This window comes from Quercus lobata, chromosome 10 (assembly GCF_001633185.2).
Source record: "Quercus lobata isolate SW786 chromosome 10, ValleyOak3.0 Primary Assembly, whole genome shotgun sequence".
NCBI classification, from domain to species: domain Eukaryota; kingdom Viridiplantae; phylum Streptophyta; class Magnoliopsida; order Fagales; family Fagaceae; genus Quercus; species Quercus lobata.
This window is the reverse complement of record NC_044913.1, coordinates 45,322,593-45,338,450: the sequence shown is the minus strand read 5'-3', so window position 1 is coordinate 45,338,450 and position 15,858 is coordinate 45,322,593. Positions and strand designations below refer to the sequence as shown.

Here is a 15,858-nt window from a genome sequence, read left to right as displayed (position 1 = left end):
TCTTGTATTTGACACAATCTCTTTAAAGCAGATTTCACCTCTCACACAATCACTGTGGTACTTTAAGACTCACGAACGTCTGCCTCCTAGGATAAAATGATCTACAGCACGAAAACGAAGCACATAAGGTCGTGTTCTGCGAACTACTCAATGCCTCTTTCTCTCTCTGACACAAAATGAATGCACAAAAATATTCTCATTGGGAGAGTTTTTTGAAAAAGTAGTTTTTATGAATGAAGGACAATGAATTAATTTACGTTACTAAACAGACACTCTGTTAAGTAATAACTACTATGCACAAACTAACTGGCTCAAAATTAAAATAATAAAAAATTATTATTTGGACAAGTAGGCCCGGTCTACATATGCCAAAAGCCCAACCTAATGTCCAACTCATGTGCATATAAACTCATATATTATCTATTTCCTTTCCTATGTGAAACTCAAGATTTTTACCACTTTTAATAACATCTAAGTGAACATAGAAAACATCAATTTCTTATTCACTCCATGTTATTTTTCCAACAGTTTCAACGATAGGCCTAAGCAGCCTGTCATTGGAATTTGGTCATACTTCAATACAAATATGTTATTTGCAGAAATTCTGCTTGAATTTGTGGAAGGATTGATTTTGAGAATAGAGATGAGTGGTTGTTTTAAAGCTAAATGTGTGTAGATTACAAGATTGAGAAGTCATTATGAAATTATTCTTTTATGTTTGGCAAGGATAGGGTGTTGATAATCATTATACAGAGATATTTGGGTTGATCAAGAAGCAAAATGGTAGGGGAGATGAAAATAATCGTTTCCCATTTCAGTGGGCAGGAACAATAACATCTTTTTCTTTTATTGCAATTTCTTTGTTAGGGGAGTGTTTTTTAGGAACAATGTAAATCAAAGACGATCATTTGGCGAATAACCCTAGCTTGTTAGGTGAATTTTTTTTATAATCAATGTAAATGGAGACACTATCATTTGGACAATGCCCCTAATATGGACATATGCTTTGAGAACCATTGAGCCAGTGGCCCTAATTTGGGCATAGTTTGAAACATCCTGGCCACTATCCCTAGTTTAGGGAATTTGGAAAACAAGCGAATCCCCTAGCTTAAAATTGGTGAAGAAACTGATCATGTTCTTTCATTAGCAATTGATGTTTTGCACGATAGGCAAACTGCTGGAATATTGGTTGGATATTTGAATTGGGATTCTTTTATCTTGCTTGAATAATGGGTGAATTGTTAGAGCTCATTTGGACAAGTCATGATAGGCCTGAAGCTTGAAAGCCTTTTTAAAAGAAAGTGTCCAGTGGGAAACAATTTCTCCCGAACGGCACTTAAGCCCAGTTTTAAAGGGATCCAGATCCTCTCCATTTCAAAGTGAAATGGAGAGTGTCCATTTCATAGACAGGATGCATCTAAAATAAATCAAGGGTGTAAAAAGTGCCACATCAATTAAAATCTAAAGCACTTGACTATGGAGAAACTCAACTGTTGTTAAACATTGAGTTAACTAAGCAAACCTATCTTGTCTGAATATTTCAAAATCTCAATCTCTCTCCTCCGTTGCCATGCTTTGCTCACTCTCAACCTTGCCGTCGCCGCTGCCACAATCACCAATGTGCCAAGCCACGGTTGTTTCGTCAACCACGTCTCACACTAGCCCAAAATCGCCGAACCCATTGCCTAATAAGTTTTCTCTCTCTGATTTCTTATTTATAAGCTCTGTTTGGTTGCTTCGAAAACAAAGGAAAATAAATTAGTATATTGCTTTTTATTATTATTGATTTTGTCATGCTGAGTTTGGTTTTTATTTTGTGTGGGTTAAGCTTTGGGATAAAACAAAACTGCTGGTGGGTGTTTCAGCTTTATGGGGTTTATGGGTTGTTTTGATCTGAATCTGTTCCAAAAGTTATGAGAATTTTGGGTTGTTTTGATACCACAACCAAGTTTCTTGAGACTAAGATGAAAAATCTGAAAAAGGAAAACAATAAGCAAAGCTAGTACTGGAAGGGCGTGAGAAGAAATAGAATTAATCATTGGAAAATGAAAAAAATCTTTATAATTTGCAAAAGTTGAAGAAAAAAGACATGTAAATGATAACATATAAGAAAAGATGAGTTATTTTTTGTAAGCTAGGGTAAACTCTCTTCCCTTTGTTGTGCCTCATCTTCTAATTTATTAAATTATCTTAAATTTTTGGTTAGTTGTTTGCAAACTTTCAATCTGATTTTTTTACTATTCTTTTAGGGAGGACTTAGGGGAAAATTTTTGACAATTTTATTTGGTAAGCATGCATGAGTGCACTAATTCACCTTATAAAAAGCTTATAGCCTTGTCTGTTATTGTAAGGCCAATCACATTGGCTTGAGGATGCGTAGACTAAATGTATGATACTGTGAATGTTCAATTTTTGGCTTTTAATTAGTTGTTAATTATTTTTATTCTTCTTTCCCCTCTCCCCAATCCCACAAAAAACATAATATTGGTTGTGAGTATTCATCAAAATACAAGCTTAGTGTTTTACTTAAATCATAATAGTTAAACCTGTTGAAAAATAGAGAAGTTTACAATATTAATGATTGGCATTTGTTGGATATTGCTTGTAGGTATCATCATTCCCTGCTTGGTATACTTTCCTGCATTATTTTGAATCATCAGTAACTTGAGGGGAAAGACTCTCAAAGTGCAAGGTGCTCTAGGCGATTGCATTTCATATGTCGAGAAACCTGGGATTCTAGAGCTTTGGTACAAAAACCTTAATAATGAAGAGACTTCATACCAGGGCAAGTTGTATAACACAAGACAAGTTAAAGCGATCAAGCTAAGACTGAAAATTGCAGACGGTGGAGGGAATGTATGGTCAAGAAGCAAGAGACACACCAAATGTGGAAGTGGCTAACATTGTTTTCAAAGTGTTTATTTCAATAGAACTCTTGTTATTATGGCCTTTGTAATCAAAATGTACATTTTAATAAAATTTGTTCCTTTTTGGATCAAATTTTGATTGTAACATACCATCAAGTATTCAACTTGAAGCAATTTACTTTATTGTTGATGATGCCTTATTAATTCATAGTGATGCGAACGATACATATTCCTTTGGTTTATGGTTTCTTTAAAACAACACAAAAATAGGAAAATATGTTATACACAAGTACGCACTAGTTGCAATGATTTAAGAGTTTTGAATATTAATGTAAAAGGGTGATTTAATAGCTTTGAATGTTAATGTAAAAGTGCATCAGCACTGTTATACACAAGTAAGTATTGCTAAAAATATGTTCATATGAAAACCAACATATTTGAGTATCTTCAAAAGCCAACTACAAAAACTATCCAAAAAATTGATACAAAATGTGCAAATAATAGTCCAAGACTCCAAGTTGTCCTACAAGCTAGAATATATCAAATGTGAATCTTTACTAAAATTGAATTTTAAAGTTGCTCAGTTCAAGATTCATTGTCTTCAACAAGGCATGGAATACTTCAAAACCTTTTCTTGATAACGAGCAAAATTTGGTACATGAAACTTTGCATAACAAAGCTTGCACTTGACTTCATGAATAACACTTATACCCTTCTCTTCAAACCTTTTTACAATTGGGCTGCTAGGCTGCTTGAAGTCTTCAACTCATTTTCTATAAAAATAAAAATCATATGCATTATGTACATCAGAAAAAGAAAAAAACAATAAAATTCCTTAATAATCCATACCATCAAATTAAAAGTTCTACGCATATTGCAAATACACCATGACAAATTGAAAGCGGTCCACATACTCAGCCATGAAAATGGACCAAAATAAGAACAAAAGTGCTATCTCCTTTTAAATATACCTTCTAGCGGAAAGGAAACTAGGTAAGAAGCGAAACAAAATTCCAAACACTTCTGTTTTAAAAGAACATGAATTCAAAGAGAGAATAGAATAATGTTCATCCACTCATTAGACTCCAAATGCATTCAAAAGCCATTTAATAATAGATATTTTGAGGATAAATATTTATGCTTTTATATGCAGTAAGCCAAATGTTCAATGCTTTAAACCCCTTCACACAAGCATTTTGACATATCAACCCAAAGGCCATTTAAAATTCAAGCACTAGTTAGCTAGGGGATATGATACAATGTAAATGTATGATTCAAGCACGCCAAGGTGCAAAACCAACAAATAAAAAAAAAAGCAACATATATATTATGGAGATTCTTAGGCCTGTTGTCCACTTTAATAAATTCTCTAACATAATCATATCCTTTAGTTAAATTAGTTTTCCTGATAAAGAATAAAAAATGGTTTAAAATGTATTTTACTATGTTCTGAATTAACTCGCAAATACAACTTCTCACCAAGATTCAATCAGCCACTTTCTTCTCATTTGTATGCCACTTCATTTCTCCTAGCTCTTCACTTTCAATTAGACAATTTCTTATAAATTTCAATCAATCCCCAAGCTCAAAACCAAAAAAAAAAAAACACGGAAAAGAGATCAAAATTAGCATGAAGAAATCAATAAAAAATAGCCATATAATAATTTATTTTCCTTCTTTTTCCAAGGAACCAAACAGAGCTTATCAATAAGAAATAAGAGATAGAGAGAGAAAACTAATTGGGCAGTGGGTTTGGCAATGTTGGGCTGGTGTGAGACATGGCCAGTGCAATAACAGTGGCTTGGCATGTTGGTTATTGTGGCAGCGGCGACGGCAAAGTTGAGAGAGAGAGAGAGAGAGGGGGGGGTAATGGAGAAGTGAGAGAAATTGAGATTTTGAAATATTCAGATCAGATGGGTTTGCTGAGGTTTAACTGAACAATTAAGAATTAACCACAGTTAAGTTTTCCAGAGTTAGGTGTTTTAGATTTTAATTGATGTGGCACATCTTACACCATTGATTTATTTCAAATACATTCTATCCATGAATTGGATACTCTCCATTTCAAAGAGAAATGGAGAGGATCCAAATCCGTTTTGAAGTGCCTAACAGTATTGCATATACTTCAATTAACAAATTTGATTTTTCAAGCTGATCTTAAATAAGGTTTCATCGGACTAGAACTCATTTTTATTTGTTAATCAACTAATAAATCTTGGCTATAATTCAATATATATAGGCTTGGTTTATATGAAACATTTACAAGGTGACAAAACACGAGAAATCATTCATGCCTCGTTATTTCAAATTCAATTGCATAAATTGATATAAGATATGAACTGTGTCTTGAAATTTAATTTTATCCCCTTTTACATATGTAACGCCCAAAATCATAAATAATAAAAGTCTATTCAATCTAAATAATCCATAAAAAATATTAAATAAAAGCATCCAGCAATCTAAAATCTCATCACAAATGTCAGAGCTCTAATTCACAAAAGATAAAACATCCTCAAAATAATTCTCCAGTACAATGTTTAATGCCATAAAAATAATAATAAAATCCTCAGTTTCACAAAATAGTTCATAACTATTGTCTTCCAAGAATCTCTACTCTAATAATCCCTCTAATGTATCTGTAAAGGGAAATAAAGGAGGGTGAGATAACTCAATAAGTAGAATTCACTAACATTGAGGTGTGGGAACAAACCTTTCAAATAAATAATTCTTTCAACAAATTCATAACTTGTAACTCATCAATATTTTGTCATCAAATATTTCACATAAAAAAAATATCTTTATATTGTGAGCCATCATAATACATATATCAATACCATCATATAAACAATTTCTTAGGCTTCAATTTTCTCGTGGTCAACGTTTATGCCCCGTTGACAGGATTTTGTTGTCTCCTTTTAGGACTAGGACCTCATTTTCATCCATTTTCTTAAGGATGGCTCCTTTGGAACTTAAAGGTGCACTCCCTTGCTAAGGAGCTTCCTTTTTGGATCCTCAATAGTATATTCTCTTGCTAATGAGCTATCAAATGTGCACTGTTCCCTTTTCTGGGACCGTCCCTTACTAAGGACTAGCTGCAATATGATTGTCCCTTGCTAAAGACTAAATACAATACTGAGCTTTTAATCACGACTTGCCATAGGTTTTCAAAACATATTCAATATGCTCACAAAAATAATCCATTCATAATTCTAAAAAATATAAAGATATATTCACACATACAAGTTTAAATAAATTTAAGTTGTCCCACAAGTTTTTCATAAAATGAATAGTCAACATGCACATCAAATATTCATAAAATATCAATTTATATATAGAATATCAACATATTTCTTTTATATAAAATAGTTTAATAATCAATACTGTTTTGGGAAAACCCCCAAAATTAGTAAACACCACTTACCTCTTATTTGCAAAAAAAAAAAAAAAAAAAAATCAACCTCCCTTGAATCACAACAGATCAGTAGAATTAAAACCTAGCAACACCAAACGTAGGTCCATCAATACACAATTTCCTACTTAAAAATCTGTTTTCACGCTTAAACAATTTTATTCTAGACAATACTGATATATCCAAAATTTTTCATTTATTCACTTAACTATCCAATTCACTTTCAGTCTTTGATCATTTTTTTTTTAACTTAAAAAAATATTGCTGCCTAATCTAATTTTTCCATTGATATAGTGAGCGTTTGGATAGGAATTATCCTGCATCTGGCATTTTGCATTTGGTTCTCTTTTTTCTTTTTCTTTTTTTTCCACGTGTCTCAGCTTTTAGGAGACAAATTTTACTGTTCATTCACTATTCATGCACTGTTCACGGGACCCATAACCACTTTATTCAGAAAAAAATATATATATTAAAAATAGGTCCAACAGCACTATTCACACATTTAAAAATTATTTTGTTACAATGTTTTCAGTTTTCAGTAAAATAAACTGTATCCAAACGGACCCATAATCATGGATATTCAAGAACTTCAAAATGGCCGAATAAGGGAAATCTCATTAATCCAAAATTCACATCCTTTCTTGTCATGTAGCTATATCCATCACTCTAGTCTAATATAATAATAACCATAGGATATCCTTTCCCATAATATAAGGATAAGTGGGGGTTGTTGAGATCGGAATAGATGCCTAGAAGTAAGTCCTTTTGCCTTTAATATATTGATAGGTTAGATTTTATGAAGTCATGCCTATTGTCCTATTAGCTACTAAAGTAATTTCAAGCACAACTCCTTCCTGAAAACGTAGGACGATTTTCTAGCCATAATCAGTTTTTTTTATTTTTTTATTTTATTAACACGATGACAATGTTGATTTCCCTAGTCCACACCTAACCCCTATGTTTTGTGCGACACAAAGACTGATATACATAGAAATTCTCCATCCTAGGTGTGTGATATATCAATAGCCCTTAAGCTAGATAGACACTTGCTATGTATCCCATAAATACAAGAACCCAAATAAAGAGGAGAGTTGACCTGATTCTCCTACACAGCCGCAGAGAAGAGTAAAACAAAAAGATTGCTTGGTGTCGCTTAAAAAGAGGAGGTCTCCTATTTTTATATATATACTTATATACACGTATAACTCAGATAAAAGGCTAGAGTTTTCCTTTTTTTTTTTTTTTTTTCTTCTTTTTTTTAACTTATCAAGGCCCACATATTTATTTATACCACCCCACTTGGGCTCCATATTACATAGCATTTATCTTATTTTTAATATCGTAGGCCCAAATCAATTAAATTCATTTAATTGTGAACCTCCTTTTTAATTTACGTATAAGAATTAAATAAGTAATAAAATTATGGGGTGTTACAACATGGGTGTACTTTCTTTTCCAAGAGTAGTGAAGATCGAATGGGATCAAAATTATGCACCAAAGCAATACTAAAGTTGAAGATTGCTCAGAATTGCATGTTAATCTAAAAAGGATGCATGTTAGAGAGTACGTTTGCCGGGTGTGTTCTTGGTGGAGCTTTGCCATCCCAATCATTCAATCACTTGGATGGGATCATATTCTCTGACTTGGGTTGACTTTTTTCTATAATGCTAATGAGTTAGTTACAAAGGCTACCTTTAATTGGCCAAAGCCTAACAAACGACTCTTACAAGAATACTAGTGTACGCCTCAAGTGTGCACTCACTCTTTGATGGACAACATGAAATTCTTTGCGAGTCCATTTCTCAATATGACAATTATTAGTTGACAGGAATGGTGGAAATACTCTGTTCAATGACTTCACTGGATTTATTCTTCCGTTTACCCTTAGTCCTATATAGGAATTAAATAACTATATATAATGAGCTAAAGTGACAAGATGTCGAGAAATTATCTAACATAAGTAGCTTTAATCTTGACCTCATCTTCTCTAAAAGTTTGCCGACCTGCTTTCTTGTAGGCTTTGGATCTGCAATATAATAGAGATGATAGGTAAGAGCATTTGCAGCAGTGGAGCTAAAAAGCTATAATGCTATTTTAGCTCCACCAATATACCAAAAAAGGCTTGTAACAGTGGAGGTAAACCTAGATGTGCACTGTAGCACACATCTAAAAAAAAAAATTAATTTTTTATTCCAACTCCGATTAAAATAATATAACTCACTTTATTTTTTTTCATTCTTTTATTCTATCTCACCATGCACTCTCAGTTCTCTCAGGCTCTCATCTCTCTCAAGCTCTCATCTCTCTCATCTCCCAGCTCACGCCGTCGCCATCCCAGCCCAACCCACGCTGTCACCTTCCCAGCCGTCCCAGCCCATGCCGTTGCCGTCCCACTCTCCTCTCTCACCGTCACTTTTCGATGTAGCTTAATCGGAAACCAAAGCGTTGGCGAGGATGTTGACAGCGTGGGCAACATCGACATGTGGGTTTGTCTCCGATTTGCGCTAGGTTTGTCTCCGGTTGGTGATTTTGTTTGGTCTAGATTGAGGATTTGGGTTTTTTTTTTTTTTTTTTTTTCTCTACTGTGGACTGGTGGTGGTGGTGGTGGTGGAGGATGCTTGTGCTGCGTGGTGGTGGTGGTGATATATTATTTTATTGTAGTAGAAATATTATTTTATTATGATGAATATATTATTTTATTATGTTGAAAGCTAAAATAGATCCATTGCTGCAGCATGTGTTTAGGTAAAATAGATAAAGTAACTTTTGGTGGAGCTAAATTGCTAAAAATTTAGCTCCACTGCTGTGGATGCTCTAAGGAGAGTAAGTTATTTTGAAGAGTAGGATACTTTAGGCCTATAATAGCAAATACCAAAACAGACCAGGTCGATTACCATGAGAGCATTTTTTGCACAGCAGGTTTTGCACAAGGTCCGGTCTTTACAGTGTATTTCCACAAATACAAATCAAGGGGGGGAAAAAAAAAGAGCAAAAGGACTATTATCTAACATAAGATGCTATAATCTTGGTCTCACCTTCTCTAGCAGTATGCCAAACTCCTTTGTAGGCTTTGGATCTACAATATGCCAAACTTCTCTAGCAGTATTGCAATTAAAGGATAGTAAGTTATGTTGGAGTAGGTGTGTTTCAAACACTTAACCTTTGCTTTGTGTCCTACATTGGTTAGGAATAAACATTGTTATAAGTTTATAAGGCTTTGCACATCTTAAGTGATAAGTTGGAACACTATGGGCGTGGTGTTGGCTTGGGCTTGGACTTAGGTTTGTTATATCATTCTTCGGCCTCACCTTTACCCTTTCTTTCTTTTAGCCCAAATTTGGTTTTGATGGAGCCATTGGTGAGTATCTGAGCAACCCGTTGGGCATCAAATCTACACAGTAACCGTTAGAGGCCTAGTCCATTTAGGTAGCCCACTTGTCTTCCTGAGTTGATATATATTAAACCCGGTTTTCACTTCTTTCTCTTCAGTTTTCTTCTGCCTTGCTACCGCCACTCTCCCTCCTCTATTCAGCTCTAAATTTTCTTCTCATCTCCACAAAATTTCAGCTTCTAAGTTTTTAGTTTTAAGGAAAGGGAATTAAGGTTGTTCCTAGTTCTTCTTGTTTGAGTGTGTGACCAACTTGAAGAAATCACTATAGTCTAATCTTGGGGGGTTGTTCGGCCAAGAGAGTCATTCACACCGAGTTCTACTCCAGGTGGCATGAATCAACCTTTAAAGACAACGCATTTTGTGTGATTCTATAGTTTGTGAGATCTTTCTAACTCTATCTATTTATTTTTGTCATTACTAATTTTTTTAAGGTTTGTATTACTGAATCAAAACTTGTTTATTTAGCCATATTTTCCAACAAGTTATTCTAAAGAGTAGATTACTTTAGGCCTATTATGGAAAATACCAAAAAGTCCAAAACAGAACAAGTCGATGTATATGCCAATGCTAATGCCATGAAAGCAGTTTGCACAGCAGCTTTCGCAGAAGGTTTGGTCTTAAAAGAGTATTTCCACAAACACATAAATCAAGTAACAAAAGGAGTCTACATCTATGTGGCTAATATAAAAAACTAGGGCTTGCCCTAGGCCTAGGCCTAGGCCATTTAAGCCATGGCCTAAGTTCCCCTAACATAAAAAGTCCCCCAAATATGTGGCAGTAATTTTTTTTTTTTAATTAAAGAAAAAGTGTACATAAGTTAGGTGTATATTTTATTCCAATCTTAAGAAGACCTAAAATATTAGATTTATGTTAGTTTATTAATAGTTTTATTATATAGGTTCTACAAATTGATATGTCACCAATGAAGTAATTCAATACTTATTTATTTTTTTGTTGCAGTGTTACCTTATTGCCACATCAGTTTGTAAGATTTTTGTAGTAAATTTAGCATGTTCTCCACCAAAAATAATAATAATAATAATAATAATAATAATAATAATAATAATAATACATCATAGTCACCATTGAGTGTATGAAAAATGCTAAAGCTAATACAAATTTTAGGAAAAAAATTTACAAATTGATGTGACAAGAATATGATTGGTGTTACTTAAATAATAAAATAAAATGAATGTTTGAATAACTTTTCTTTTATTGGTGATATGCCAATTTGTAAAACCTATATAGTAATTATCATTAGCTCACTTTGGGTGAATTAGTCATATAAATAAGTAAGAATTAATAATGTATTTCAAATTAAATAAATATTATTTAAGTGATATTTAGATGTAAAAAGGTCCCTATAAAATTATTGTCTTAAGCCTTAAACAATCTTGGGCCAACCTTGTAACAAACTATAACAAACTATAACCAAGCTGAGCATAGACCGATAATGAATGTTTAAATTAATAGGATATTCAAAGTTCAGCTCGAGCTCATATAGGGTAATCTTTTACATTTTTAGAAGTAATATATATGTTGTAATAAAGCCATGCAAAGCAAAGTCTTGAATGTTTGAACTTAGCTTGGAAACATTTATAGGGCATTCAAAGCTCTACTTAAGCTAAGTTCAAGTTTAGGCTTGTTAAAATTCAAAGAGCTTGAGCTCTGCTTGATTTGACTTGTTTCACTAGTTAAATCATGAAGCTAACCACAAATCTCAAGCTTAATCTGTCAAACATGCTTTGTTAAAGTTTTTTTTTTTGGGTGTTTTAGGGGAGGGAGGAATATTTTTCATATAGGGTTGTAAATAAGCCGAGCTAGGCAGCATCTATATCAATTCCTTATCAAGCTCTATTAACAAGACTAAGTTGAGCCTAGGCTCAACTTTTTATCCTTGAGCCTATGATGGGTGGTCAATATTTCCCTGTATCAGCGAAAGGGTGTCGACAGTATTGATTACACTAGATATATTGTTTATGCATATTTACATTGAGAGAGAGAGAGAGAGAGAGAGAGAGAGAGAGAGAGAGAGAGAGAGAGAGAGAGAGAGAGAGAGAGAGAGAGAGAGAGAGAGAGAGAGAGAGAGAGAGAGAGAGAGAGAGAGAGAGAGAGAGAGAGATTGATTACCAAAATTAACACTTTGTATAAACATGGTTTGTAATATATAAATTTTAAATATTAAAACATAAAATAATGATATATAATTAAAACAATCAAAATAAATATTTTATTTATTTATTTTATATTACTTGAAACTCTGGCTAATCTAATTTTAGATGAAGTATAAATTTAAATTTCTTATAATTTAGGAAATTTATATTTATTTATAGTAAATTTTTGGCAAAAGAGTTTGATTTATTGTAACTATTTTAATAATTAATGAGAGTTTAAACTATTTTTATGCATATAGTAGTATGACCTAATATTATAATTGTATTCTGGGAATATTGAATAATTACTTAAAATGAACTATACCAATGACTCCTAGAACAAAGGACTTTATTTTGAAGCGAAAAAATTGAAAAATAAATGAGCATTTTTAGGAGATAAAACATGTTATTTGAGGCTTATGAGCACTATTTAACATTCTTGGCCCATTATGTAAGCAAAAAAGGAATAAGAGATAACCTTATGTGTGACATGAAGTTGCTTGAGATGATTAAATATGAAATCTTCACATGCCTTAGTAAAAAAAAAATCCACCTGCATTTTCCAACAATTACTATAAAATATTAAGGGTGTGTGTGTATAAGCTATTGTACAAGCTATGAGGAGTTGCAAAAGAAAGTTTTGAGTTTTAATAAAAATGCTCTTTTAAACTCACAAAACACTTAACCAAATGAACCTTAAATACTATTAATACCAATACATCATTTAGAGTCCTAATAATTAAATTGTTTTTTTGCCATTCTAACAAAATTTTAATGTTCATATAGAAGTTATCTATATAATTCTTCACCTTAAATTCTATCTTCCTCTCTCTACAATCCTACCAACATTTTATAATTCTAAGAAATCGTTGCCATGCCGAATGGGTCTTGGCAACATTTTTTACTCCATAAAAATGGGGGAAAAACATGTGATATCATGCTTGGTTTTGTATAATCCTTTCATAAATAATTTTAAAAAATTAAATATTTAGAAATCTCAATAAAACAAATGATGAACTAAATAAGTCGAAAAAAAATAACTGAAAAATAGTGGCATAAATTTGAGATCCACATATAAAAATATAAGAGTAGCATCCAAACTTGAAGTAATCCACTCTCTTGAAGCTTCAATGGAATAGATATAACCAGTCGCTAACCCGTGCGATGCACGGGAAAGCTATTAATAACTTAATATGAAAAAAATATATATATATATATTTATATATATTTATATCATGGTATAAATTATATACCAAACCAATAAAATCTATCATTTACAAAGTAATAAAATCTATCACATACAATGAGATATCATGAGATCATATTTAGAAAATATATAACTGATATAAGTACACTCCAATACAATTAATTACACGAATATAGTTAATTCCATACTCATTCAATCAAATATCTTTCATAAATTACATTAATCGTTCTTGATGTCCAAGATGTATCTAAATTCTAACATTGCCAGTAAACAAAGATGCTAGACCTCAATGGGATTAAAAAGGCAACATAATGCCAATTTACACAATTTCTGAAATCATTATTTCCACTATTGAGAGAGAGAGAGAGAGAAAGGTGACTGTTGTGTTGCATCTCTTAAGAAGAATCTACCCTATACATTTTTTTTTTATATGTAATCGACAAATAACAAAATAGATGTACCACATTTAGAGTATGCACATTTCTGAGATTAAAAGTAAAGGAAAATAAGAAAATGAACCCACCTAAAGTTTTTTGCTCTCCCTCTTGATATTGACTTTTCCAACATCTTCCAAAATCAAATTTATGTACTCCTCCCTGTATGGCATAAAAATTAATATTTGACCAAATTTACATGTATTTTAAAAACAGGTACATGGAAGCAAAACACAATTAGTGAAAACAGAAAATGCTCTAAACCACAAACTATATTTTTGAAACCGGTTTGAATTTCAAATAAGTAATTACAAAAGCATCAGTATGTAGCTTTTTAATTTTACCTTCATGACTCTTTTACAATTTTTTGCTATATATATAACCAAACTTAGTCATTTATAACATATCATTGATATACGGTTTACTAAATACTCTTCTTAATAGGAATTGTTAGTCATGTCATCTAGCTAAAACTTCCATTTAAATTATCATCTCCAATCACCCTTTGAAATCTCATGGTTGCCTTTGCTTCTTGCCTAGTAGGACAACACAAATTTATTATCCCACCTGCATCCATATTAAAACACACAGTAAACAAAAGCAAACATACAAAACACATAATCTTTCATGTAGTTGTTTAATTTCTCTAAACAAATGCCAAGTTAATGTTAATGTCTCAAATTCAATTAGTAAACACTATGATACACACCTATTCCAAACTTAAACACGCAACCAATTCTACCAATACATGTAACCTTGCATAACTTAAGTTTGTGTCCATAACTCTCAACTTTCTTGGCCCTAAAACCCATCCCAACAATTTGCATTAAACAATCACCGCCCAGAAAAATTATCTATTATTATTAGCAAAATTTTGCCATAATTTCTATCTAAAAAATGCTTCCACCATTACCATGTATTTCCAAATAAGTTCTCACGCAACTTGTAGGCTTATTAATCAGTAATTAGCTATCTGCATATATCACAAATACTTTCAACCTAGCAACAATGATAACACAAATCGTAAGAAATCCTACCTAATTATGCTGCTATTTGAGGGAGTACAAATAAACATAGATCTTGTGTGACTTCCATGGAGAACTTCTTTGCTAGAGTGCTAGCATTCTTCAAAATGGGCTTCCAAATTCTTAGATGTGTCTGTAACATGAACATTACTCTAAATAGGTGAGTAAACAAAGCATCATAAACAATAAACTATACGCAAAGTACATACGATATAGAAAACTAACCATGGCATCGAGATTGACCTCAATCCTAAATTCGAATCTGCCACAAACATCACTACCAGTTATTTTTCACAACAGAAGTTTCAAATTGAAAGCTTTAAAGGTCCAATGGAAGAACAAATTTTTTCAATTTTTTTATTTATTATAAAAAAGAAGAATGCAGTGCCAATTTAACAGGATATATCACTACTTGTAATTTGGAAAGCAAAAAATAACAAATTATAGTCTAACTCATTTATCCTAAAATTTTCAAACACATGCTAACAAATAGATATTGATGTAAAATATTCACCTTGTAACAAAACTTAATAAGTCTCAAACACACATCTTTAATAGCTTTAAATGAATTTGTCATAATTGTATTTAAGCTATGGCTCAAGCAATAAGAGGCAGCAAATATGATTCCATAAAAAACTATTCTCTTCTTGTCTAATAATGTTTAGGAGGGTTGTCGCCTTGAATTCAACTAAATTCTCTCAAATCATATTTAACAACCAAGAACGAAACCCTAAATCATATTTAACAACCAAAAACGAAACCCTAAATCATATTTAACATCCCAAATTATAGAACAAAATAAAAACTTACCGGTAATGTTTGCGGAGAGAATCTGGTCAGATGGTAAAGTCTCAAAATCAAAAACTTTCTGCCACTAAAGGAGTGGGTGGTTGGCGCCTGCGGACTATAGTTTAGGGGTTTGAAGGTAGAGAAGGGACAAAGATTGGAGGCAGGGGAACGTGTATGTAGAGAGAGGCATGGAGGAAATTGTGCGTTTGAAGATGGAGATGGGACTGTGTGAAGATGAAGAGAGGGAGTTTGATGAGTTTGCGTTACTGTGTTTGCGTTTAAGGGGGAGAGAGTTTTTTTTTTTCATCGGGTTTTGGTTTTGGGGAGAACGAAATTTTTGGTTTTAGCCTCTTTTTACGCTTTGAGCTTTGTTTTTTAAGGGCTGAAATTTTTGGGTTTTTTTTTTTCCTTTTTGATAATGCCGGTTTTTTTTTAGTCTTAAAAAGTTTTTTTTTTTTTTTAATATTGTGCTGACTTTTTGTTTTGCCAGTTTTTTTTTTTTCTTGTTTTTTTTTTTTTTTTCCTTTTTGATAATGCCGGTTTGAAAATTTTGGGTGTTTTTTTTTTTCCTTTTTGATAATGC

At 32.4% G+C, this 15,858-nt stretch overlaps 1 long non-coding RNA gene across 1 annotated transcript; it reads right to left on the bottom strand.

Moving 5' to 3' along the window:
- Positions 1 to 14,504: 14,504 nt before the first annotated feature.
- On the bottom strand, positions 14,505 to 15,532 carry LOC115963034. The gene is made up of 3 exons (XR_004085672.1): positions 15,297 to 15,532; positions 14,712 to 14,748; positions 14,505 to 14,619 (listed from the first exon to the last, which is right to left on the bottom strand). It is a non-coding gene; the product is annotated as an uncharacterized LOC115963034 (long non-coding RNA).
- Between the last annotated feature and the right edge of the window lie 326 nt (positions 15,533 to 15,858).